At 40.6% G+C, this 27,003-nt stretch overlaps 1 protein-coding gene across 1 annotated transcript in view; it reads left to right on the top strand.

Moving 5' to 3' along the window:
• Positions 1-27,003, top strand: part of DYNLT3 (dynein light chain Tctex-type 3) — a 156,045-nt gene that overhangs the window by 110,110 nt on the left and 18,932 nt on the right. The gene's annotated exons all lie outside the window — the stretch shown is intronic.

Genomic DNA, 27,003 nt, shown 5'->3' with positions numbered 1-27,003 from the left:
CAGATGCTCCATAATTCTAACTTTAAACATTCTTTTCGTCTGTCCTATATAAAATTTTGTACATCCACATTTTATAATATAAATGACTTGTTCAGTAACACAACTAAAAGAACCTGTAGATTTGAAGCTTATTCCATTTATATAGGGAAAAACACTATCTACATGAGCACAAACTTTACATTTCCCACAAGGTGTGGTACCTATATTTCTTATTGTTCTACCTACATCTTGAATGAGTAATTCAAATTTAGTATGTACTACTAAATCTCTTATGTTCCTCCCTCTTCGATAACTAAATATTAATTTTTTATTAGTCATCTCACTTAATTCTTTAAAATTCTGTAGGAATCTCCAAAAATATGATATACATCTCTTAATATCATCACTACAGATATTATATGTAGACACCATAAAAATATTGTCCATATCTCTATGTTCTTTACTATGCATCATATCACTTTTCTTTTTTACCTGAAATCTATTATTATATCTTTTACAAAATATTTCATCCCTACTTTTCTTTACCACTTGCATGTTATATCTTCTATTCATAAACATTTTTGTGGTGTTATTAACTTCCTTTAGGAATTCTTCATCATTATTACATATTCTGGAGATCCTTAATAATTCACTATATGGTATAGCTTCTATTACATGATTCGGATGGCAACTAGTGCCCATCAAAAATTGATTAATACAATTAAATTTTCTATGTATTCCAGTGACTATATGCTCTCCTACAAGCCCCTTTAGATTAATATCTAAAAAAGAGACATTATCTCCACACTGTATTCCATCAAATTTAATGTTAAACCTATTCTTTTGTATATCTTGTATAAAATTTTCACTATCATTTTTACCTCCTTTACACAAAAAAATCAAGTCATCTATAAACGTAAAATAGTGTATAACATATTTTTTTACAAAAGAATGTGTATAAATACACTCAGATTCCATTAGACCCATAAAAGTATTAGCATACATGGGTGCAAATGCTGCACCCATGGCTGTACCTTGTATTTGGTGATAGGTTCTGTTATTAAAGTTAAAATAATTATTTTCCAAACAGAATTTTACTAATTCCAACACATAATGTGTTAATGGATAATCTCCCATTGATTTAAGTAATGCCTCTATGCCATGTATATTTTTGATATTCGTATATAAACTGCTAACATCCAGTGTTAGCCAATACATGTCTTCACACCAAACAATATTTTTTATTTTATTCAAAAAATCAAAAGAATCTTCTATGTATGATGGCAGTTTAATAGCTTCCTTTAATAATACTTGATGTAAAATCAGCCCTAAATTGTGTAAAAAATAATTTCTTGCCGAAACAATCGGTCTCCCCGGGGGATTATCCATATCCTTGTGTAATTTTGGTAAACAGTAAAATTGTGCAGGACTACATTCTGTTATATTCAACTATTATATTCAACTTATATTCTACATCATTTTCACTCCAGTAGCCCAGTCTTAAACCTTTATTGATTAATTCTAAATAATTTTCTTTGGCTGTTGTAACTTCTGTTAAGGAACTCTCACAATAAACTGATGTATCCACTAACAAATTCATACACATTTTAAAATATTGCATGTAGTGCATAACAACAATTTTATTGCCTTTATCTGAAGGCTTTACTATCAATTCATTCTGTTTCGAAAATTTCATTAACTCAATCCATTCTTTTTTTGTTAAATTAAAATTCACATTTGAAATATTTACACTATTAATAATTTCATCAATTTCAAAACCTATCATGGTAGAAAAACTCTTAATGCCTTCATGGACAAAAGGTGGCATAAACTTCTTATCCATTTTTATCTTTGATGTATCTATTGTGCAATAAGCATTAAATTCACTAACACATGAAGAAAACGAGTCATCCATAGAATCCTGACTACATTCCAATATATTGCTATCTAAACTATTAATTTCAAACTGTTTATACTCAACATTCTTATCTACAATATAATTGAAATAATACCATGAATGTAATTTCCGTATAAATTTAAAGATATCAATTTTATATTCATATTTTTTCGGAAGAACTGTCGGAACAAACTTTAAACCATGATTTAATACTGTATAAACTTCTTCATTGATAAAACAACCAGATAAATTCACAACTTTTTCATAAATATTAGAATTAGTACCATTTTGTCCTTTTGTTTTCGCGCCATGGGCGAAACGGCCCTCCCCTATATGTCTCTTGTTCAGTGTATGTTCTCTTTTGCTGCTGTTGCCTCCCCGCTTGTCTGTGTGCTCCAAAATGTTCTGGCAGAAAACAATCATCAGCTGGTGGTGATAAGGGAGGAAAATCTTGTTCCTTATCACTATACCTTGGCACTTTATTATGTTGTTTATCATTATTCCTAGTCAAACTGTCAATTCTACCTTGCTGGTTAACGTTAACATTCGAGGGATTTCGATTATAGCGTAGTCGCTGATTGGTTCCACCAAAAAAGGCAGTACCATTCTCAAAATCCCTCAAGTCTCTCGTAATTTTATGTATTTTCTGTTCAATACATTTGTTTTCATGAATATGAACTTTTTCTTGAATCTCAATCAAACAAGATTCAAACTTAGTTTTATCTAGTGTAGCTGTTAAATTCATACACAATAAATTGATATCTTTTTTAATGTTGGATAGTTTCAGAATGTCCCGCTCTATTAGTATTTTCAGTATTTTGTAAAGCCGAGGTGCTAGAGATTCTATAGAGAATAAACTGTTTTGGTGAACTGGTTGTTGTTTTATCTGCACTCTCTAAATTGTCCATAAGTGTGAGAGTGTGTGTGTGAAAGATTCACCATGGCAGGACTAGACACCAGGCCATGTAAATCTTGATTCTAAATGATTGACACTGTTGAAGTGACAACCCAAACCCGTGTGGACAAATGGGAAAAAGGGGTTGTGGATGGATGGAAACAGTTGTGTTGTACTGCACTTTATAGAAGCTGCATTGTTTTAGAGGAACAGGCAGCTGTGTGATTGCTGCCCAAAAATAAATACTAATAGTCCTGCTGCATGCCATTTACTGTATAGCAGTAAAGTGAAGTTTGCAGATCAACATAAATATGCTGTTAATCTCATTTCATGTGTAATGTGATATTATCAAACAGTATATTGAAAATGTGTTTGAAAATGTCACATTTTCAAACACATTAAACCACAATTTATGTGTATAATTATTTGTCTGAATCATTGCCAGGCAATTCACACTGTTCCCAGGGACTGTTTTCAACCACGACCTAGCAATCATACATTTATACAAATGAAAACAAACCATATTGACATATTTTTAGCTGGAAACATTATACATCACTTATAATGTATATGGTCATTGTCCAGCAAACGTTATATAGCTCATGCAAATCCTGCCTTTTTTTTTAAACCTCATTCCTCCTCCTCCAAAATGTTATTCTGCTTGTATTGTTCCCAAAATTCCCATTTTTGTATGTACTTTTTTCTGCTAACTTTTTCTAAAGCTCCCATTTCCTGTTTTATCTCCGTTACTGTATTGTAGTACAGTTGGTTTATTTATTTATTTAACAGTTGTTGACAGGGAAAGTCTGACTAGGACAGAGCCTATTTTTAGTGGAGGTCTGGGAGAAAACACTCCAGACGCTTGTCTTTGGAATGTGGGAGGAAACCCACGCAAACACAGGGTGGACATGAAGACTCTGCACAGAAGGCACCCCAGCCGAGAATCGAATCAGAGAATGGCGATGAAGTTAACTGCTGCACCACTCATTCCATTTTCTAGTAACTACTTTGTTGGCAGCCACCATGATTAGACTCCGCAAGGTCTCACTTGTCTAGACAATTCTGATTCTGTATCATAAGTAAAAAAATAATAATTTCCTTAGTTATACCCATTTACTTATGCAGTATTTCTGATAGAGTAGTCTGCAGGGAAAATTTGGCTTCTTGGCCTTTTTTTTAAATGTAGAGCTCTATAGCTCTTTAAGACTTATACTCTGCTAGGCCACGATGAATACAAATCTCACTGTATTCTCCAGATTTTATTATACTTGAACAAAGTTCTTTCTTAGCAATGACATGCTATAGTAAAGAGACAGTACAAGAAGTACATAAAAACTATTCAGTTACAGATGGAACCATTGGCTTACCACTACTTAAAGCTGAATTACTAAAATATGTAGTGAGTCCTATTTTAAAAACATTAAAAACATGGCTACTGTAGATTCTTACAGTTTTCTGATTAACCTATGCTACATAGTTAAAGAGCGTCATAAGTCTGTAAAACCTAAACTCCACTTAAAAAATACTATAGCAGCTTGTTGGCCTACCCCATATCACTGTCCGATGACTTCTTCTTGTAAATGGTGACAAGTTAATTCTTAATGCTGCTTAGGCAGCTACTGTTATACAGGTTAATAGTGCTAAGGCTACTGCACAAGAGTGATGTTTTTAAAAACACAGGTAAAGGTACTGTAGCAATGAATCAGATGACATCTCTGTTATAGCAGCAACGTTTGTCTTTATTCCTGGTCACAAAGCTCACCAGCTGTCCCTCGTCCTTGTGAAAACGTGCTGATCTTGCCTTCACCATTCCTCTAGACGTTGGTGAGTGTGTGACGTTTTGTTATGTAATCACATTGCTAGACACTTGCTTCCTTCCTTTTCCTTGCTTTGAATACATTGCATCTTGCTTTAATGTATAATTATGACTGCACAGAGTGTCTTGAAAGTATTGACTGTTTATTTTTCCTCAACAGTCACCCAGCAAAAGGTCATAGAACCATTTTCTTAAGGGTTTTGGGGCTAGAATCCAGCTTTACCACATAAATCTGTTTGTATTTTCTATTTTCCCATTAACTTTCATTTTTAACTGAAGTTTAAGAAATGTAATGCTTATGTGAACATGGTAAGCAAGTGAAGAGCAGTACAGGGGGATCATCTACAGAAGTTGCAAGAGGCCTAAAGATGTAAATACAATTCCTCCCCTGCTGTTTCCGAATAGGGTACTACAGTTCAAATAGCTGCCAAAAATAAGGAAATTAAGTATTTTTCTAATACACCAAAACTGTCCTCAGCAGCCTTGATGTCACCCAAAGAAGAAGCTCTAATAACACCATTGATGGTATCTATATTGGTATGTCTTATGACTGTCAGATCAAGGAGTTACACTGTTTCCGCTATGGAACAGTGATGTCTGGCCGATTAAAAAAAACAATGAAAAAAAGTCCCTCATCTCAACAGATCAACACTGTTTCATGAAAACACACCCATACACTTCCAGATAAGTCATTTTGTGCATTTGTGTGTTGGGGGGGGGGTGAAATCCACTCTCCCATGTAGGGCAACTCCCCATGGTCCCAGATCTTATTTTCTTCACAGATGCATAACAATAGGAAAAGGAAAAACTTTTACTGGAACATACAGTGGTCTGTCACAAACAGTGATCCCAGTGTGCCTAAATCTCTAGGCTACAATCTGAGGTAATTGTAGAACAAAATAAAAAAACAAACTATACCCAAAAGCCTCTGAGTAGTGTAATAATTGTAAAATAAAATAAAACACTACACAAATAAAACAAAAAAGAGGTAAACCACCAAATATCTTGAACGATTTAATGTTGTTGTGTCTTTCGGCTTATCCCGGTTAGGGGTCGCCACAGCGGAACTCCGGTCCGCTAATGTTTGGTAGTGGATTGTTACGTGCCAAGTTACCAGCCCTGATGCACAACCTTCAACGAAGGCACGCCCATTCACGTATGCCTCCACACAGAAGACGCTCTAGCTGAGAATCGAATGGGACAACGTGTTGCTGTGAGACGACAACGCTACTGCAGCACCTTGAACGATTTAATATGAATACAAAAATTAATTGCTTTCAGCCATAACACACAGGCCTTCTTCAGAACAAAGAAATATCATTCCTTACACTTTTAAATACTCTCACCAATTAAAAAATACCCAGTCATGTATTCTCAATAATCTCAACAAACAATAATGATGCAATTTAAAAAAAAAACAGTACAATTATTGTACACCTAAAACAATGTAAAACCTAAAACATCTTATTTGCACTTGTCATAATAAACTTTCCTATGTAAAACTGCTTTATAATTCACTCCACCGTTCAGCCCAGGTGCATTATGTGCATTAATGCCAGGATGGCCCTGAATTATGCCAACTTGGTTATGGCCTACTGGGAGACTAATATTTTATCATAGTTAGAAGGTAGAAGTAAGATGTGTTTTTACTATTGGCTTACAGATTATTTATTTTTTGTTTGGAAGGGGACAGCAGCTGAATAGAATAGTTTTGTAGATTGTATGAACAAAAAGTTAATCTGTTTTTTAGTTTTTCTTTTGCATGGAGTGTTTCCAGTGTTTGTTTTTGGACTTAGAAGTCTTTAAACAAACTGAGGTATGTAAGTTAGGCTCTGTCATTAGTTATAAAAATGTGGCAAGTAATACTTTATTGCACTATTCCAGCATGCATCCTACCTACGTAAAGCATAGGTCAATTGGTGAGATTAAAAAGGTTAGCTGCAGATTTTACAGTTTTGAATAACTCGTGTACAAGTTACATCTTAGGTTTACATATAGGGGATACCCATCGAAGGTAGTGAGGGAGATGTTGATGGGGGACACATTCCATCATGATGTTGATGTTAAAACTTCACCAGATTGGTCCATTTCCATGCCCTTGGTTTTTAGTATTGATAAGTGAGGCCATCAAAGGGGTTATAAGAAACAACTGGAAGATTTTGGAAGCTAACAGTGGAGTGAGATCAGTTTTAGGTTCTGCTCCTTTTTTATTAATAAGAGGGCAGAGAACTTTAAGGAGTTGTTAGAAGTGAGAACAAGAGGCACCTTTAAATGTATGAGTTGCAGTTTTTGCAGATACATAGCAGAAGGCCCATGTTAGTACCAGTAGTAGGATCTGTCAGGTTCCAGGAGTGTTTCATTGTGGGTTGACCTTTATGGTATATCTAGCTAAGTGTTCTGAAAACACATCATTCTACATTGGCAAAACCAATAGGCAGTTGAGAAAAAGGATGTATGAACATCTATATGCCATACAAAAACAAAAATATGGACAATGCACTTTTTAAACGCACTTTGGTATGTTCAAATTATAAAAAAAATTTATTTTAATGTAATTGACTGTGTGCCTAGTAATTTCAATGGTGACAAAGAGGGGGAATTGGACTACAGAGAATTAAAATGCCAAATTGCATTTAATGCATATAATGCACCTAGGTTGAATGGTGGAGTGAACTATAAAGCAGTTTTAGATAGGAAAGTTTATTATGACAAGTGTAAATAAGATTTTTTAAGTTTTACATTGTTTTAGGTGTACAACAATTGTACTGTTTTTTAAATTGCATCATTATTGTTTGATGAGATTATTGAGAATGCATGATTGGGTATTTTTTAATTGGTGAGAGCATTTAAAAGTGTAAGGAATGATATTTCTTTGTTCTGAAGAAGGCCTGTGTGTTATGGCTGAAAGCGCTTAATTCTCATATTCATATTAAATTGTTCAAGATATTTGGTGGTTCACCTCTTTTTTTTTGTTTTATTCGTGTAGTGTTTTGTAATTTTAGAACATTTGAGACTGGGTAGATTAAAACCAATCAACTAATCCTTGATCACCTGTGGAATTTGTAATCTTTTAAAAAGCTACGTTTGCAGCAGTTCCTGCAGTTTGACCTTTGTTTCATAGCAACTTTATTTTGACTAGCATTTAATTTTGGTGCAGCATTTAATTTTTGATGCATTTAATTTTGGTGCAGACGACTCCATTGAAACAGGAAGAAACCTACAATGGTACCTTGACTGGACCAATATTAGTCTGTGGAATAAATACGGAGATGCAGGTCTTTGCAGGTATGAACTGCCCAACCCCCCCCCCTCCGACTGTATTTGTGAAGAAGGTAGATTTGCTTGTGAGACCTATTAATTCTTATTCCTCTCAGGATTTTAATAAGCACACTTCTTCGCAGTCTGTAGGCTCTCCACTAGAAGATATTCCTTTATGAAAACATTATATTTCATGGGAGAATTTTTTTTTGGTCAGACTGTAGCTAATCCTTCATTTACAAATAAAAAAGAAAAAAGATATAGGGAATTAATGAGACTCTCATATGCAAAATGGATGGTTCCTTTACCTTAATACACTGTTAAGAATGATATAAATTGTGATAATGCCCGTTTTCATATTTCCCTGGGAATCAAAAGGCAGAAAGGATATATAAATCTCCTTTTAGACTAACATGATTTGTAAATAAGCCCGTAGAACTAATCCTGCCGCTATTTCCTTGTTAACATCTAACCATAGTTGAAAGGGAGTTGGCAGAATGGATCAAGAAAGACAGCAAGGGCTTTTTTAGTTACATTGTAGAAAGAAGGAGGGGAGGAACCGAACTGGTCAGGCTGAGCAAAGTTGGAAGGGAGGTCACAGAAGACTGGAAAAAGGCAAAGGTGTTGAATAAATGCTTTGCTTTAGTCTTCACAAAGGAAATAAAGGGGCTGGTGTCATGATGGAAGGAAGGCAGGCAGGGCAGAAAGGAAAGAGCAGTGAACAGACATGGTGATAGAAAGAAACAAGTTTCAGAGGAAACTGACTGATCTTAAGGAGGATGAAGCAGAAGGACACGATGCGAATCCTCCCAGAGTCCTCAGACATATGGCCAGTATGATGGATAGTTCCCCTGATGCCTGGCTAGAGTTGAAGTGCCAGAGGGCTGGAAGACGTCACTTGTAGTACCATTGTACAGGGGAGAGTACAAAAATTCCAAGCACTACAGAGCAGTTGGCTTAATGTCAGTGGAGTAAAAATTGTTGAGATAATCCCGATGTGATGGCTGATCATATTTCTGAAGGACAGAAATCTGCAGCATGATGATTGGATGAGCATCCGCAAATTTACCCCTAACTTGAAGTAGAAAGGCTATTTTGAGGGTGGGTTTTGGCAAGGTGCAAATGTTCTGAAAACGTATCGCTTTGTAATTTCTATGTCCGTATGATCTTTACAGACTGCATGGGTTCATGGCCAACTATAGCTCTCAACCAAACTTGATTCACTTTTATGACTAGTTACAGATGAACTTGACAAGGGAAGACCAGCAAATATAGCCTACCTGGCCTGCAGCAAGGCCTCTGACTGTGTCCATCTCCAGAGGCCGATAGAAAAACTGGATGGGATGGGAGTACAGTTGAGACGAGGAACTGGATAGCTGCATGGTTGAAGGTAAAGGCACAGAGGGTTGTGCTGAGAGAGATCATTTAGTATGTTCTTCTCAGACATATTTGATGGAATGGAAGACAGGATAAGGCAAAGATAGGAGCAGCAGCATAGAATAGGGAAAAGAGTCTAGCAGAGGATTTAGAAATGCTGAATAAATTGGAATAAAAGTAGCAGTTGATGTTCAGTGCAAATAAATACAGAATAATGGACTTAAGCCATAAGAATCCTGTAGTGAAGAATCTTCTGACATAAGTAGAAGAGATGCCAGTGAGGCTAAAAAATAGATCTGGAGGTGTTAATTACACCTGGATTGGACCACTTGGAATAGAATGAGATGGCAGTGGCAACAGCAGACAATGTTGGGATATATTTTCAGGGGAACAGATTCCTGGAGCAAAGAGAAAATTTCCACTGTACAGGATGTTGCTCAAGTTATATCTTGAGTACTGCATATAGTTCTAGAAGCCTTATATGGCAAAGGACATCAGGCTGCTGGAAGGATTTTGGAAAGATCTGTAGAATAGAAGGGAAGGGAGTAAGTCATATCTTGAGTACTGCATATAGTTCTAGAAGCCTTATATGGCAAAGGACATCAGGCTGCTGGAAGGATTTTGGAAAGATCTGTAGAATAGAAGGGAAGGGAGTATGATCAGAAGATATAGAGTGCCTCTCACTTGAGACCACAAGAGGCAGGAAGGACATGGTATTGGTGCAGAGGATTGTCATGGAGTTGCAAAAGAGTCATTCTGGATGTAAAGGAGGGGGCACAAGCAGCAGTTTGTAAGGGCTAGCTGCTGCCTGGATCTTCTGAGTACTTTTGCATGGTGAGGATTGTGGGCACACAAAATGGACTGTTGGAATGGGTAGTACAGAAGAAATCCATAGTTATACAAGAAAGCTTGGAGCAGGTGGGAAGATAGTAAGGGAAGTAGGGATGACTGACAGGAAGGGAAAATTTTAAGGCACTTAAAAGGGCAGACTAGATATGTTTGTTTTCTATCTCTCTGCTGTTAAGCAAATGTAATATAGTGTAATGTCATAGTCGTTCCCCTGAAGTATTTTCCTTTGGATAAGGATTGTAAATCACTAGATAAATATGGAAAGAAGGTTTACACTTCTAGTACAGTAACTGATAGAGCAGTAAGCAATTTTGCCTACTTCACTTCTTATCAGGGGCTCCATCCTAGTGTAGAGTCCAGAATTGTGACAGTAATTTCACTAAGTCGAAAAGGTATTTGCAGCAATTATTGCATACACTGAGATGTGCCTATGATGCTGTGGATGTTGAAACGAGCTGTCACATCTTGGGTAGTTTTGGGAATGCCAGCTTGAATTAGAACAGATCTTTTAATGCAAATGTTAGACAACTACTTCTAAATGTTTATTTGGTTCAAGATCTTTGTTGGTTGGGTTACAGTCACTGACATTATTGATGCATTAAAAAAGAAAGGTTCCAAGACATTCTCTACTAATATGAAATTATTTGATCAGAAAGTATCTAATTTTCACCACGTTTACAGAGGAATAAAAGAAAAAGTCTGTTTACATCTCGAGTGCAAAAGGACATGTGCAACCAGAGAGTTTCATAGTTACTGTTGCCTTCCCCATATCTCAGGCTGACAAGTTTGAGATTCCTCTTTCTTTCTGGCAGCATTCAGTCACAGACAGTGGATGTTGTAAACAATTTAGCAAGACTTTGCAAAATAGGTTGATCGATTAAACCACAGGGGAAGCTAGCTCTATACCTTTCATCATCCCATGTACATCTGACATGCAACTTGTAATGCATAAAGCAGTCAAATGGTCCCTTACAGTCTAGCCAAAGAGTGGAAAGACTGCATCCTTACATAGTTTTGGTTTCCAGAGAAGAGCAGCACACCCCAAGACCAGATGGGTGTGAACAGGTCCATAACTGAAAATACATTCAGGCTACTGACTTTAAAATCTTTGCTTCCTTTCATAGACTGGAGCTATTATATGGCCACACTAGATATGGGAGAGTATTTCTTCATATTCCAATGAGACCCTCTCACAAAAAGTACTTTGTATTTCAGGTACGTAATCGTTTCCAGTTTTCAGCTCTTTTATTTGAGCAATCCACTGCTCCTGTGGCATTTGTTAAATGTTTAATTGCAGTGGTGACACACCTCAGAACCATAGCTATTTTTCCTCTTCTAGCAATTATTTGACAGTGGCAAATGCGTAAGATGTGTTAAGGGATTAGTCTAAACTCTTGCACATCACCAGCACTGACAGCTGTATGGGGATTCAGGTCCTATGCCTTTATTGTGCTTAAACAAGTATGGGTATCCAGGAAAGGGGGAGGGACAGTAGCCACTGGGGATTACTGTAAACCCGTGTGCCATAGTGGCACTAATAGCAGTATGGAAATCGGGGTTGTGGGGGACACTAGCAACCAAAGATGCCACATTTGTGCCATATAACACCTAGATTGGTGTGGGGGATACCATAGATAGGCGAAGGGGGGATGCATATGCTTACACGATGTGGCTGCAGCAGTTAGCTATCATGACATGCACCATGTCCAAGTAGTAACTGTGATTCAGAGGCATGCAAATTGGTCAATAATGAGGTCTTTCCTCATTGCAGCTAACATGTATACGAATCACAAAATACTGTGCCATGTGAGCAGGGTGTTTCTAGAGTGAGATGTGTGGTTCACTCTAAGAACTTTAATGAATCCTCAGGAGACTGCTTTTATAAATAAATCCATCTTTTTGCCCAAGGTGGTTTCTGAAAATTACTTTGAGCTAATCGGTCCAGTTTCTTTCCTTATTCCTCAAACAAGAAAAGAAAGGGGGGCTAGTTCTATACTTCCACTAGTGACCACAGAGCTCTGAGTTATTATGTATAAAAAAAACAAACTTATTAGACTTATCATTTGTTTCTTCTTTCATGGAAAATAATCAGGGCTGCCAGATAATAAGGCATAGCCTTTCAGTTGGTTTTCTAGTACACTGATTTTTGTTATAATAAATACAGCTAGACTTTGGGAAGGTTAGGGACCATTGTACTAAGTCTGGAGCTACCACTGCAGTCTTTCCCAGAAATACTTAAGATCAGAGTATTCATGAGGCAGCAACATAATCACCATTCATGCCTCTTTTAACACCTTTATTGATTTATCAACTTAAGACAAAAGTAAACATACTGGGGCAGCACAGTGGTGCAGTTGATACCATTGTCGCCTCACAGCAAGAGATTCTCCAGTTCGATTCTCAGCTGGGGGTGCCTTCTGTATGGAGTCTGCATGCCTTCCCTGTGTTTGCATGGGTTTCTTCTGAATTATTCAGTTTTCTCACATTCCAAAGACATGCAGTAGGTGGACTGGACACCAAAATCAGCCATAGGTGTGAGTGTGTGGTGTGGAAAAACAACCACGGTAGGGCTAGCCATTCAGTGATGTGAAACTTGGCTCTATATAATTTTAACTGAAGTGGCACCCCAACCCCATCTGCAAAAAATGGGTAAAGTTACCATGGATGGATGGATGGACATAAGCAAATGTATATTTATATAAAGTAAAACAAACCATGTTAACATGTTCTCAATTACAAACATTTTACATCACATATATTCTTTTATACAATTATCTTCAATCCAACATTACATAAATTGATCAATTCCTACCTTCCCATCTATTCTTGCCTTTTTTGACCATTATAAGTTGGATTATAAGCAGTCCCATAGAACATGCTATAACTGCAGTCCTCAGAAAATGCTGTTGAGCAGCCCACACTTCACTGGACCTGTACGGTTCTCTGATAGGTACACTTTCAATTTGTATGTTTGATTTCCTGCAGCAGTGACCATTATGATGTTTATAGCATACCTGCACAAAGTACTTACTACTTCTGTAGATGTACAGATAACAGGGTATTTGCTATTTAAAAGCTATTCACATCCATCCCTATTCTTCTGTGTAAGTATTTGGTCCTACATGACCAATCATGCTGCTTTGTTGATAACTTTTAGTGGTAAATCAAATGACAAGCCTTTGGGGGATGGAATTAATGGTAATGGTGGTGTTGAAAAGAAGAAACACACGGTGCAGGGTTTGAGTCTCACAAGGGATAATTGGCTAGGCTTAAAATGGCTCGCAAGGGCAGTTAGCTTAGTACTAATCTATAAACCTATGAACAGTGGTTGTAGGTAACCAAATAAAAATAATTAGAACAAACCCCATATTTCAAGCAAAATACATTCAAAGACCAGTGTTCCCAAAAAATGAAACCAATCTCCCCTCCCCACACCTCTGCTAAATTAAATATAATAACTGTGAGATCAAAAAAAGGGAAAAATGGTGAAACCAGTCGATATTTAGTGATTTTGCTGAAAGCAGTTCTCATGTGTGATGCCCATGCTCTGGCCCAGCAATCAAGGAGCCTCAATCCTCAACACTAACACCAGAGAGGGCGTCTCATATATGAGGAAAGGATAACAAATACACACAGTAAAGTGCAATTTCCCTTAAGAGCACACAGAGATCACAGTCATTCCGGGGCTGGTCACTCCCTTGCTCCCCAGGTCCCCAATAAGACTCCCCACTGGCACAGCTATAGGATCCAGATCTCACTCTAGCTGGGCAACCTAAAATCTCCAGCACCCTCTCTGTCCAACCAGTGCTTCATGTCCCTACCCAAGTAGCTGACACACACATACTTTGAGATAAGAGTTTACACAACCACACAGACACTTCTGGGGAAGGCTGGCACAGGTTCTCCAGCTATCCCCCTTTTACCCAGACGGTAGTACCACTTGCCACTACCCAGCTAATATTTGTCAGCTACTCAAAGTCCCTTAAAAGGGTGTCCAATTATTACTGTGCAATATTATTATCCAGTTGGTAGTATGACTAAACAATCTAAAGGCTTATTAGAGTGACCTGGTACAGGATCCTTATATACATGCAATGTACTCTTAGACCTTAACTTATCTCTACATAAATCAGTCACAGTTAAAAAGGTTTTAAAATATTTAATAATAAATAATCAAAACCACAAGACAATTCTTTCTACTACACAGTGCTAGTCAAAAGAGTTCAGAGATCACACAGAGATACTTAAAATAAATCCATAGTACAGTTCTGACATCACAGAAAAACACTTAGTCTAATCTTTCTAGTTTCTAGCTATCCCTAAAAGAAAACACATGTCGAAGATTACTTACATAAGACAACAGGCAGAGTGCTGATGAGTTAGATGGACAAGACAGAAATGCTTAATGCCTTCTGATTCTCTCTGTTTAAATTGAAATTGCAGTTCTGATAAACATTACATCATTCTTTCACTTTCCTAGAGTTCCCAGGCTACACATTAACTGCATTTACATTCTTAGCATCTCCCTTCTCTTATCTTGCAGCTGGTCAGGAACAGAGCAATAAAAATGCATTTGCATGTTTAAATCTAGCAGTTTAACTCTTGGTTAAAACAATAGAAAGAATTTCTTCAGCTAGACTTTTCGGCACCACCGTCTACTTCAAAGGGTCACCACATGCTTTACTTTGGTCAGTAGAGTGCACTGTTGTCACATTTATTTCCAGTTCCACATTTAACAGTATTTCTTTACATTCAAGACAACAAGCCTGTAGTTTACATTCATATTTACAAATGACAGAATTATCTGCAAAATTCTATCTGGCTAGACTGGCAGCCTTCACCCTTCTCTACCAGTCTTCACATTTCTGCCCCCTGGAGAACTCAAGCTAGTTTTTCAAGTGACCCATGAGAAATGCCGCTTGAGAGGGTTAGGTCTATCTGAGTATACCTACCCCATTCCCTGTCTTGAGAGCCCATCTGCATTGGCATTGCTACTCCACTGAGGTGCTGCACTGACATATCATATGCTTGCAACCCCAGGCTACATCTTAGCAACTTGGCATTTTGCTGTTTGGCTCTGTTTAACCATATTAAGGGGTTGTGATCTGTAATAACAGTGAATTTCCTTCCATACAGATGAGGCTGAAGTTTCTGCAGTGCCCACACTATGGCTAGACATTCCTTTTCTACAGCTGCATAGCATTCCTCCTTGGGTTGGAGCCTACGACTGAGATAAATCACTGAGTGCTCTTTCCCCTCTGAAGAAATCTGGCTAAGTACAGCTCCCACCCCATTGTTCAAAGCATCCACCTGCACAACAAATTATTTGCTGTAATCTGGACTGGCTAACACAGGCGGTCCTCGCAAAGCTTCTTTAAGCTTCTGGAATGCCTGCTCACTTGCTGGGATCCACACTACCTTATCTGGCCTGTTCTTCCTTGTCAGGTCTGTGAGGGGAGCAGCTATGGTACTATAACTGGGGATGAACTTTCTGTAGTACCCTGCCATCCCTAAAAATGCCCTCACATTCTTTTTAGTAACAGGTGCAGGCTATTCCTGAATGGCTTCCACTTTGGCAGGTTCTGGCCGTATCTTACCACTCCCCACTCTATCTCCTAGGTAGGAGACCTCCACCATACCCACCTGAAATTTGCTTGGCTTAATGGTCAACCCTGCCCTCTGTAGTCTGCCCAGCACCTCCCTGACATGCTGAAGGTGCTCTGGCCAGGAATGGCTGTAGATAGCAATATCATATAGGTAAGCAAGGGAAACCCTCCTGCTCCTGCTAGGATATGATCTACCAGTCTCTGGAAAGTCGCTGGGGCATTCTTCATCCCAAAGGGCATCTTTGTGATCTCATACAAGCCAAAAGGAGTGGCAAAGGCTGACTTCTGTTTAGCACTGGGAGTGAAGGGCACCTGCCAGTAACCCTTGGTAAGATCAATGGTTTTAAGATACTTAGCCCCACCCAGCTGCTCTAGGGCCTCATCTGTCCTAGGCATGGGGTAAGCATCTGACTCTGTGTGACTATTTAATTTCCTGTAGTCCACACAGAACCTGGTGCTGTCATCCTTCTTTGGCACCAGCACCACTGGGGAGGCCCAGGGACTGTTGGACTCTTGAATCACCTCCAGTTCCAACATCTCCTGTACCTCCTCCCTCAGGGTCTGTCTGACTCTCTCAGGCACCCTATAAGGGGCCTGCCTAATAGGCCTTTGGGCTCCTGTATCCACCTGGTGCTGCACTAGGTGGGCGCACCCTGGTTTCCCAGTGAACATGTCCACAAATTCTTGCAACACTGCTTGGATTTCTCGAACCTGGGTAGGAGATAGCTGCTGGGACATTGCTACCCCTTCCACTGAGGTGTCAGCCCGAGCCTCACTGAGGAAATCAGTCCCCAGAATTCCCTCAGACTCCTCCTGCAATCCACTGCAAATCCTCAGCACACAGGCCTCCCTATCATGGTAAGGTTTCACCATGTTAACATGGTACAATTTGTGCCCTGGCCTTCTGCCTAGCAGGTCCACCATGTAGTTAATATCACTTACCTTTCTTACCACCTTGTAGGGTCCCTCCCAAGCTGCTTGCAGCTTGTTGTATCTGACAGGAATGAGAACCATTACCTGCTGCCCCACAGCATACTCTCTAGCTCAAGCATTCCTGTCATACCACACCTTTTTCTTTTGTTGGGCTTCTGCCAGGTTCTCCTGGGCCAAGCCCATGAATTCCCTGAGCCTTGTCTTGAGGTTTAGGACGTATGCCACAACAGACTCCTTGTGAGACTTGCACTCACCTTCCCACTCATCTCAAATTAAATCTAGAGGTCTCCTCACCCTACGCCCATACAGCAACTCAAAGGGTGAAAATCCTGTGGATTCCTGGCAACTTATCTGTAAGCAAACAACAGATTGGGCAAATATTTGTCCCACTCCCTCTTAAACTGATCTGCAAATGCCCATAGCATGGACTTGATTGTAGAGTTTAACCTCTCAAAAAGACCATTAGTCTGGGGATGGTAGGGGGTGGTCTTCATGTGTTTTACACCACAGGACTTTCACAGACAAGCCAGCAGGTCTGACATGAAATTGGCACCTCTGTCAGTCAGTATTTCTTTTGGGAAACCTACCCTGCTGAAAATCTCTACCAAAGCATTTGCCGCCATCTCTGCCTCAACGGAGGACAAAGCCACTGCCTCAGGGTATCGTGTAGCATAATCCACTACCATTAGGATATACTTTTTCCCTGTGGAACTTGGGTTACTCAGAGGACCCACAATATCCATAGCTACCCTCTGAAATGGCTCCTCAATCACAGGCAAAGGCATCAAAGGAGCTCTCACCTTGTCTCCTGCCTTGCCTTCTTTTTGGCAATGCTCACAGGTTCTGCAGTACCCAGTTACATCTCTGGAAATTCCAGGCCAATAGAAGTTCTGCATAATATGCCTCTTTGTATGTTTTATGCCCATATGGCCTGCAAAGGGAATATCATGGGCTATGGCTAGAAGCTCCAGATGGTAGGCTCTAGGCACTACCAACTGCTGTACTCTCTCACCTTCTAGCCCTCCCTCAAGGGTCCACTCTCTGTATAGTAAACATTTGCCCCATTATATAGATTCCCCCTTTCCTTGAGAATCAGGTGCCTCCCTAGCTACCTGCCTCAGGCCTTGTAATGTAGGGTCTAAGATCTGAGCCTGTCTCAACTCTGTCCTTGTAACCCTTCCCAGCTCTCCTTCCACAGGAAGTCTGGCATCCTCTGACAGTGGTGCCTCACTGTCAGCCCGAGTACTACTACTCACCTCTACCTTTGCAGTCACTCTGTCCAAGGGACCATCAGTACCCACAAGCAGCTGTGGCTCACCTTCAGTCTCACTGCTACAGTGTAACTTACTCTCTGAAATAACCACCTCACCAGTCCTGGCTGCAAGTGTGCAGTCTGTCTGGGTCTCCCCCACGCTACCAGACCCACATGCTTGTCTCCTAGCCTGACCACGTATAACTGCATAAGCACATGGTACTGCCTCATCCAAATCATTCCCTCTCAGGACATCTGCAGGATGGTCGTTTAGTACCCCTGTTGTCTCAAGACAACCTACTATTGGCATTTTGCCTTTCCCACTTACTGGCTCCCTCACCTTTTGTTCCCCACCTTGCCTCCATGGACACCTGTATGCCACATGGCCCCACTGATTGCATTCAAAACATTTAACCCTAGCTCCTGGACGTGTTCCTGGACTAGTGGCTTCCCCTGCTACTGACAGATTCTGTTGTGGCAGTCTGTGCTACCTGCCATGGGTTCCTTTAGACCCATGAGCAGTACTGTGGGTCCCACTACTGTGCAGGGCTACCATGCTTGCCAGGTATAGGTCTCCCTTCTTCCCCAACTCATTTGAAGTAGCACATTGTCTATCAGCTAATCAGATCCTCATGTCCTCAGGCAAAGTGCTAAGGGCTTGTTCCCTCACCAAAAGGTCTGCCAGCCCTTCAAAAGTGGTGACCTGACATCCAGTCACCCACCTATGGAAATAAGTGCTCAGATCAGCAACATATTCACACACACTTTCATCTGCCTTCCGTCTATGCTCACAAAACATTTTCCTATACATTTCAGGTGTTAGCTTAAACAGTTCTAAAAGACATTTCTTAACAGCAGTATAATCAAAACATGCAACATCAGACATTTTGGACAAAACAGTTACATCTTTACCATGGAGTAAGGGGGTCAGGAACCGTACCCAGAGCCCTTGGTCAACTTCATACTGTTTACATACCCTCTCAAACATATGAATGAAACTATCAAAATTATCCCCCTCTTTAAACTGTGGAAGAAATTTACTTACCTTTTGTGCTTCTGGGGTCCAGTTACTCCCTTCCCCATTACATCCATGACTCTGGTGAAGAGTCAGCATCTCCTTCTCATGCTGCCTCTGTCTTTCCTTTTCCTCAGCATCCAGATGCAACAGTTTCTCATTCTCCGCAGCTTGCAGACTCCTCAGTCTCTCAGCTGCTTCTATTTCCAAACGCCTGGCCTCCATCTCAAGTCTCTTTAGCTCCAGCTGGATTTTTAAGTACACTGCAGAAAGGTTGAGCTGTCCATTCTACGAGGGAATTATATCTCCACTGCCAGTCTGATTGTTCTCCTGGTTGCTGTTTTCTGATGCCGCTGTAACCAAGGCTGCAATTAGGTCTGCCTTAGTCAGGTTTCCATGCACCAGTCCCCTAGCCTGGCACATCTCCGCCAGCTGGCTCCTTGTCCGATTTCCATACTCCTCTGCTGACATGCTGCCTGTACACCCTGACTAACTAAGCTAACAAAAGAAATAAAACAATTGTGATCTGAACTCTGAGTATTCACTGTGTGGCTGTTTTAGAGTACAAAACACCTTCAAAGCTCACTGTACACAAGCTACAGAATTCACTCTACCCACACCACTACAAGCCAATTAGTATTTGCCAGCTAATTAATATGTGATGTGGATATCCCACCACTGCCAAACACAAATGTGACACCCGTGCCCTGGCCCAGCAATCAAGGATCTTCAATCCTCACCACTAACACCAGAGAGGGCGTCTCATATAGGAGGAAAGGATAACAAATACACACAGTAAAGTGCAATTTCTTTTAAGAGCACACAGAGATCACAGTCAGTCTGGGGCTGGTCGCTCCCTTCCTCCCCAGGTCCCCAATAAGACTCCCCACTGGCACAGCTATAGGATGCAGGTCTCAGCCTAGCTGGACAAACTAAAATCTCCAGCACCCTCTCTGTCCAACCAGTGCTTTGTGTGCCTGCCCAAGTAGCTGACACGCACACACTTTGAGATAAGAATTTACACAACCACACAGACACTTCTGGGGAAGGCTGGCACAGGTTCTCCAGCTGTGCCCCTTTTACCCAGACTAGTACCACTTGCCACCACTCAGCTAATATTTATCAGCTACTCAAAGGCTTTTAAAAGGATGTCCAATTATTACTGTGCAATATTATTATCCAATTGGTAGTATGACTAAACAGTCTCAAGGCTTATTAGAGTGACCTGGTACAGGATCCTTATATACATGCAATGTACTCTTAGAGCTTAACTTATCTCTACACAAATCAGCCACAGTTAAAAAGGTTATAAAATATTTAATAATAAATAATCAAAACCGCAAGACAATACTTTCTACTACACAGTACTAGTCAAAAGAGTTCAGAGATCACACAGAATTACTTAAAATCAGTAATACAGATGTTTATCATGTTTCACTGCTGCAGTCATTGCACTTGGGTTATCCTGCTGTCAGGCAGTCCCGCAGTCGGCCAGAGTTCCAAAGTCTTGGTCCGGCGTCGGTTGCTTTCGCTTCTTCCCTGATGTCAGTGCGCCAGGGGTATATCAGGTGCAGCCGGCACCATTTTCTTCAGTCTTTATTGCTGGGCGGTGCCAGAAGCAAAAGCGGTTCACAAGTGCCGGTCGGCCGACTCCTGAGATTTTCAATTCGAATTTCAGAACCGAAGTCTTCAATAAAGCTAAGTACCCCATTGGGGAAACTTTTTCTTGCCTCAGACCGATGTCAGTAAAAGTTAATAATTGTATTTCTTGTGAGAAGCAAATACCTCATAAGGATTTTCATTCTTACTGTATTCCATGCCTAGGCCCAGACCACAATGTCACTAGTTGTCGGTTTTGTGCTAGATTTAACAAGCGCACTATTAAACGTCAGTTTGATATTGCCTGACATTATTTTGGCCGAAGGTTCAATTTTACCATGCCATCGGAACAACCGACGACCGGAATAAACAAAAAAACGCAAAGACAAGGATAAGGACAGGCATCCGAGGCCCAAAACTGACGATGAAGCCTCTTCTAGGCCAGTCGCCTGTTCACCGGTTCTCAGTGAGGCACTTTCGCAGCCTCTGACAACCGCTACCTCAGAACCACAAGCCGCCTCTGACTCCCACGTGGAGATGGCTAGGCCTCTGGATGCTCAAAATATTGGGCCTACGGAAACTAACCCTTTAGATGGGTCTGGAACCGCTGAGCAGGCATCGGCTTCTGAGGGTGTTTTAAGACCTTCTCAGCATACCATCAAAGCTACAGCCAAGTCTAAAATTCCTTTAAAGACAAAGATGCAAGTGCAGCATTCACCTGGACAGGCCTCCATGCCTAAAAAACAGATGCTCAAAATGGCTGAAGACTTAATTACTCTGATAAGGGGTTCCCATCCCCCTCCTGATAAAAGGCCTAGGCAGGATGCAGACTATGATTCCTCTGACCAGGTTTCCATTTCTTCGGATTCCTCTTCAGATCAAGGATACTCTTTACCCCCCTATGAGGATTCTGATGCTGAAGAATCAATTCCTTCAGCCTCTCCTCCTGAGGACTACTCTTTTGGGGAAACTTTACATACCATGAGGGAGCATTTCCATTGGGAGGGCCAGGATTACTCAGAATCCAAGAAAAGGCTCAGAGACTTTCTTTTATTGCCTCAGCACAGACCCCTTGCTATTCCGCCAGTGTTAGATATTGTGGATGATGTGTACTCTGAATCCAGTTTAAATCCTGATTCTTTGCCCCCTGCTCCAGTCAAGCCAGATAGGTACTACAGTGTCCCTGACTCACAAATTTCTTTATAAAAACCCTGTTGCTGACCCAGAAACTATTTCCCAGGATCCCAAAGGGGTAAAGGCTTCTATGGCTAAAAATCCAGTTCCCTCTGACAGGGATTCTAGAGCATTAGACAGATGGGGGAAGAACGTTTACACTTCTGCAACTTTAGCAGTGAGGGCTTTAAATTGCCAGTTTCACATGCTTAAATATCAACAATATTTAATGTCTCTGTTAAAACAGAAAATGCTTACAAGTTCAGAACATCCTGACTATAAGGAAATGCAGGATTTATTGCATGCAGCTGAACAAGTGGGAAAACATACTCTGTGATGTGGTTTTGATTCATTAGAGGCTTCTTGTAGAGCAGCAGTTACAGGATCTGTGATTCGAAGGCATGCTTGGTTAAAAGAACAATGTTTACCTGATCATGTCAAAGCAAAATTATTGGATGCACCTTTGCAACAGGATGTTTTATTTGGTGTTAAGGCAGAAGAGGTATTAAAGAAAATGGAGGATAAGGCAAAATCTATGCAAACAGTGAAGGATTTCTTACAGGTACAGCCACCTCGATTTAGCAGAAATTGGCCTACAAAAAATTGGTCCTTTCCAGTGTAGACAGACCACAAAGGGGCAGATACAGACGCCCAACAGGCAGATCTCAGCCCCAAGGCTCTTACAGACCACGACAGTGGGGTGCTTCAACCCCAAAAGGAGGGGAAGACAAGTCACAACCTTACAGGAAACGGTCCCAATGACTTCCCTCTTCATATGCCAAGCACTTACCTTTTGGCAGCTCCCTTGGGGGGAAAACTACCACTTTTTTATCACAATTTGCTATGATCACCCAAGACAAATGGGTTCTGAATATTGTGTCTCAAGGTTACAGGTTCCACTTTCACACTTTACCAAGGCTAAAATGAATGCCAGACCTGCCACAAAATCAATGGTCAGAGGCACAAAAGCAAATTACAGCCCTCATGGATATGAGAGCTATTCAAAAAGTGCCACAACAGGAGCAAGGACAAGGATTTTACTCAAGATTCTTCCTGGTCCCCAGAAAGGACAAAGCCTGGAGACCCATACTGGACCTTTCTACTCTAAATACTTACCTGGATGTTCTGAAATTCAAAATGTTGACACTACAGCAGCTTCTTCCCATGCTGGGAAAGAAGGCTTGGCTTGTTACTTTGGACCTCAAAGAGGCATACCTGCATGTCCCTATCAGACAAAATTGCAGAAGATACCTCAGATTCATAGCTGGTTCAATGCATTACCAATTCTCTGCACTGCCTTTTGGCTTATCTACTGCACCCAGGGTCTTCACAAAATGCCTGGCACCAGTAATTGCATTTTGCAGGTAAAAATGAATTCAAATATACCCATACTTGGACTGCCTTATTCAAGCAGAGAGCAAGGACATTCTACTAAAGCATCTGGCGTTTGTAAAAAGATTGCTAATTTGCCTAGGGTACACAGTAAACGAAAAGAAGTCAAAACTAGTGCCCTCACAAGAGATAATATTCCTGGGTGCCAGCTTAAATACAATGGCCCAGATGGCTTATCTCACGCCAGACAAGCAAGGACAACTGACTCAGTACTTTCAATTGATGGCAACAAAAACCCAACTCCCTGCAAGAAAAATTCTGCAGGCCTTGGGGTTCATGGCATCTTGCATACTACTAATTCCATATGCCAGACTTTATATGAGGAAATTACAATGGTACCTAAAAAGTGTTTGGACTCAACACTGTCAAGTTTGGAAGCAGTAATACCACTTATTCCCTGCCCTCAACAGGAGTTTCTATGATGGGCACAGGCATGTCACCTCAACAAGGGACAGCCTTTCACTCACCCCACAACCAGGCAGACACTAACAACAGATGCTTTGGACTATGCCTGGGGAGCACACATGGCAGGAAAATGTATTCAGGGCAAGTGGGCCGCAGACCAAAGGCATCTTCACATCAATCAAAAAGAGGTGCTAGCTGTACAAAATGTCCTAATAGCTTTCAAAGACCTTCTGCATCCAGGACAACTATTACTAAAGACAGACAACACCACAGTTATGTGGTACATAAACAAGCAAGGGGGCACTCATTCTTATCCCCTCTGCATACAAGCCATGACCTTGTGGAACACAGCTCTAACCTATCATGTTCATCTGCAAGCACAATTCCTGCCAGGAAAGAAAAATACTCTGGCAGACGACTTAAGCAGAAACATCATGGATCCTCATGAGTGGAAATTAAATCCACAAATATTCAGCATGATAACACAAAAATGGTGGAGCCCAGACATAGATCTGTTTGCCTCCCTAATGAATTGCCAACTACAGAAATTCTGCACAAGGACTTACCACACACAAGCATGGAAAGTGGATGCTCTCTCATTCAGCTGGAAAAACCTACAAGTATATGCCTTCCCACCACTGCCTCTCCTTTCAAAGGTACTCCTAAAAGCCAGACAAGAAAAGCCAAAAATTATTCTGATTGCCCCAGACTGGCCACGCCAACACTGGTACCCAATCTTAAAGAACTTAGCTCAAGGCCCACCATGGATTTTACCTCAAATACCGCACCTTCTGACTCAACAAAACAATCAGATACTTCACAGCCAGCTCAAAACTTTAAACCTGGCTGCATGGCAGATTCCTTAGTCAAGCAGACAACACCTCTCTCTGTTGTGGATGTCATTTTCGAGGCCAGGAGGCCTAGCACCAGGAAATCCTATTCAGAAAAGTGGAAGGGATTCTGTGCCTGGAATCAGGCTCAAAGCTTTGACCCTCTTGTCCCAAATATTCTTCAGATACTACAATATTTAGCTGAGATGCTGGACAAAGGCCTATCCTTTTCATCCATTAAGATCCACGCCTCTGCCATCTCGGCTCATTACAACACAGATCCACCAATTTTCTCTCATCCTTTGCTAAAACAGTACCTCAGAGGGGCTAAAAACAGAAGACCGCCCTGGAGAGCACCAACTCCAACTTGGGACCTCAACTTTGTCTTGGAGAAATTAACTTTACCTCCTTTTGAACCAACCAGTTCAGCAGAATTAAAATGTGTGTCATGGAAAACTGCTCTGCTTCTGGCAATAACCTCAGCACGAAGAGTCTCAGAGTTACAGGCACTAATGGCAGTGGAACATTTCATTATTTTTCATCAAGACAGGGTTTCTTTAAGAACAAACCCTACTTTTATGCCAAAGGTGGTATCAAGTATGGCTCTTAACCAAACTATTCACTTGCCAACATTTTATCCAAATCCCCAGAATAAAGGGGCAAGACTTCGGCATTCATTGGACATACACAGGCAGTTACGCTTCTACTTGGACAAAACAAAAGCTTTCAGGAAAACTGAGCAATTGTTTGTAGCATATGCTGCAGGATCACAGGGAAAGGCTATTTCGAAGCAGACCATCTCAAAATGGATAGGACACTGTATACGTTTCTGCTACACACAGCATGGAAAAACTGTACCTAGCAACATTAGGTCACATTCCACCAGGGCAACAGCCACTTCAACTGCCTACCTTAGAGGAGTACCTACCAAGGATATTTTAGAAGCTGCAACTTGGAGTTCAGTGCATACCTTTACCAAGCATTACCACCTGCCTCTTTACTCTAAATCCAGAGCTGGCTTTGCCACTGCAGTTCTGCAGGGCCTCATAGCCACCCTGAATGCTTTATAGAATCAGCCACCCAACCTCAGCTTTGGGATTCAACCCAAGTGTAATGACTGCAGCAGTGTAACACGATGAACATAGTACAGTTTTGTACCTACCATAAATGTAGATGTTCGAGTGTATTCACTGCTGCAGTCCAGGTTACCCACCCCCCACTTTTCTAGCTAGGACTTATCTATACCTCACTACCTGTACAGCCTATGTGGTGTATTTGCTTGTAACTGAAGGTATTGTTTTTTATCTTTTATGTATGCTTTATTTGCAATGTGTATTGCCTACCTTTTTGGGGGCACCTGACATCTGGGGCAAGAAAAACTGAAGAAAATGGCGTCGGCTGCTCCTGATATACCCCTGGCGCACTGACGTCAGGGAAGAAGTGACAGCAACCGACGCCGGACCAAGACTTTGGAACTCAGGCTGACTGCGGGACCGCCTGACAGCAGGATAACCCAAGTGTAATGACTGCAGCAGTGAATGCACTCGAACATCTACATTTATGGTAGGTAAAAAACTGTACTTTCTGACATCACAGAAAAACACCTAATCTAATCTTTCTAATTTCTAGCTATTCCTAAAAGAAAACACAAGTCGATGATAACTTACATAAGACAACAGGCAGAGTGCTGATGAGTTGGATGGTCAAGACAAAAATGCTTAATGCCTTCTGATTCTCTCTCTTTAAATTGAAATTGCAGTTCTGATAAACATTACATCATTCTTTCACTTTCCTGGAGTTCTCAGGCTACACATTAACTGCATTTTCATTCTTAGCATCTCCCTTTTGTTATCTTGCAGTTGGTCAGGAACAGAGCAATAAAAATACATTTGCATGTTTAAATCTAGCAATTTAACTCTTGGTTAAAACAATAGAAAGAATTTCTTCATCTAGACATTTCGGCACCACTGTCTACTTCAAAGGGTCACCACATGCTTTACTTTGGTCAGTAGAGGGCACTGTTGTCACATTTATTTCCAGTTCCACATGTAACACTATCTCTCTACATTTAAGAAAACAAGCCTGTAGTTTACATTCATATTTACAAATGACAGAATTATCTGCAAAATTATATCTGGCTAGGCTGGCAGCCTTCATCCTTCTCTACCAGTCTTCACATCATGCACTGTTCGTTCAATGTGCATGTTAGTCATTAACTTGGCTTCCAATAACTTGCATTAGTTAAAGACTGCACTTCAGCCACAACACTGGGAACCATACGTGCAGTTATATACATATATCCATCCATCCTCAACTCTTTTTCCCATTTTTGCACATGGGGTCGGGGTGTCACTAAAACAGTGACAATCATCTCAAGCCAAGATTTACACCGCCGGGTGGCTAGCCCTGCCATTATAGTTCATTTGTACCACTCACTCGCACACACTCATCTATTGCCAATTTAGAGTTTATATATATATATATATATATATATATATATATATATATATATATATATATATATATATATATATATATATATTTGATGTAAAAACACACACATTATTATTTGCAACGGTTATTCATTCATCTGCCATTGTGGTGAGGAATCCTAATAGCATTAATTTCTTCTCCTTTCAGGTAAAAGTGGCACTTCAGATCTTTATCCCTATAGGCTGGCCTGGAGACTGCTTCTAGACACAGATAACTGGTGCTGCAGGTAACTGA

This window comes from Protopterus annectens, chromosome 5.part0 (assembly GCF_019279795.1).
Source record: "Protopterus annectens isolate FY-2018-M chromosome 5.part0, PAN1.0, whole genome shotgun sequence".
Taxonomy (NCBI): Eukaryota; Metazoa; Chordata; order Ceratodontiformes; family Protopteridae; genus Protopterus; species Protopterus annectens.
The sequence above is the reverse complement of the archived record's forward strand: the minus strand, read 5'-3'. Positions and strand labels throughout refer to the sequence as shown.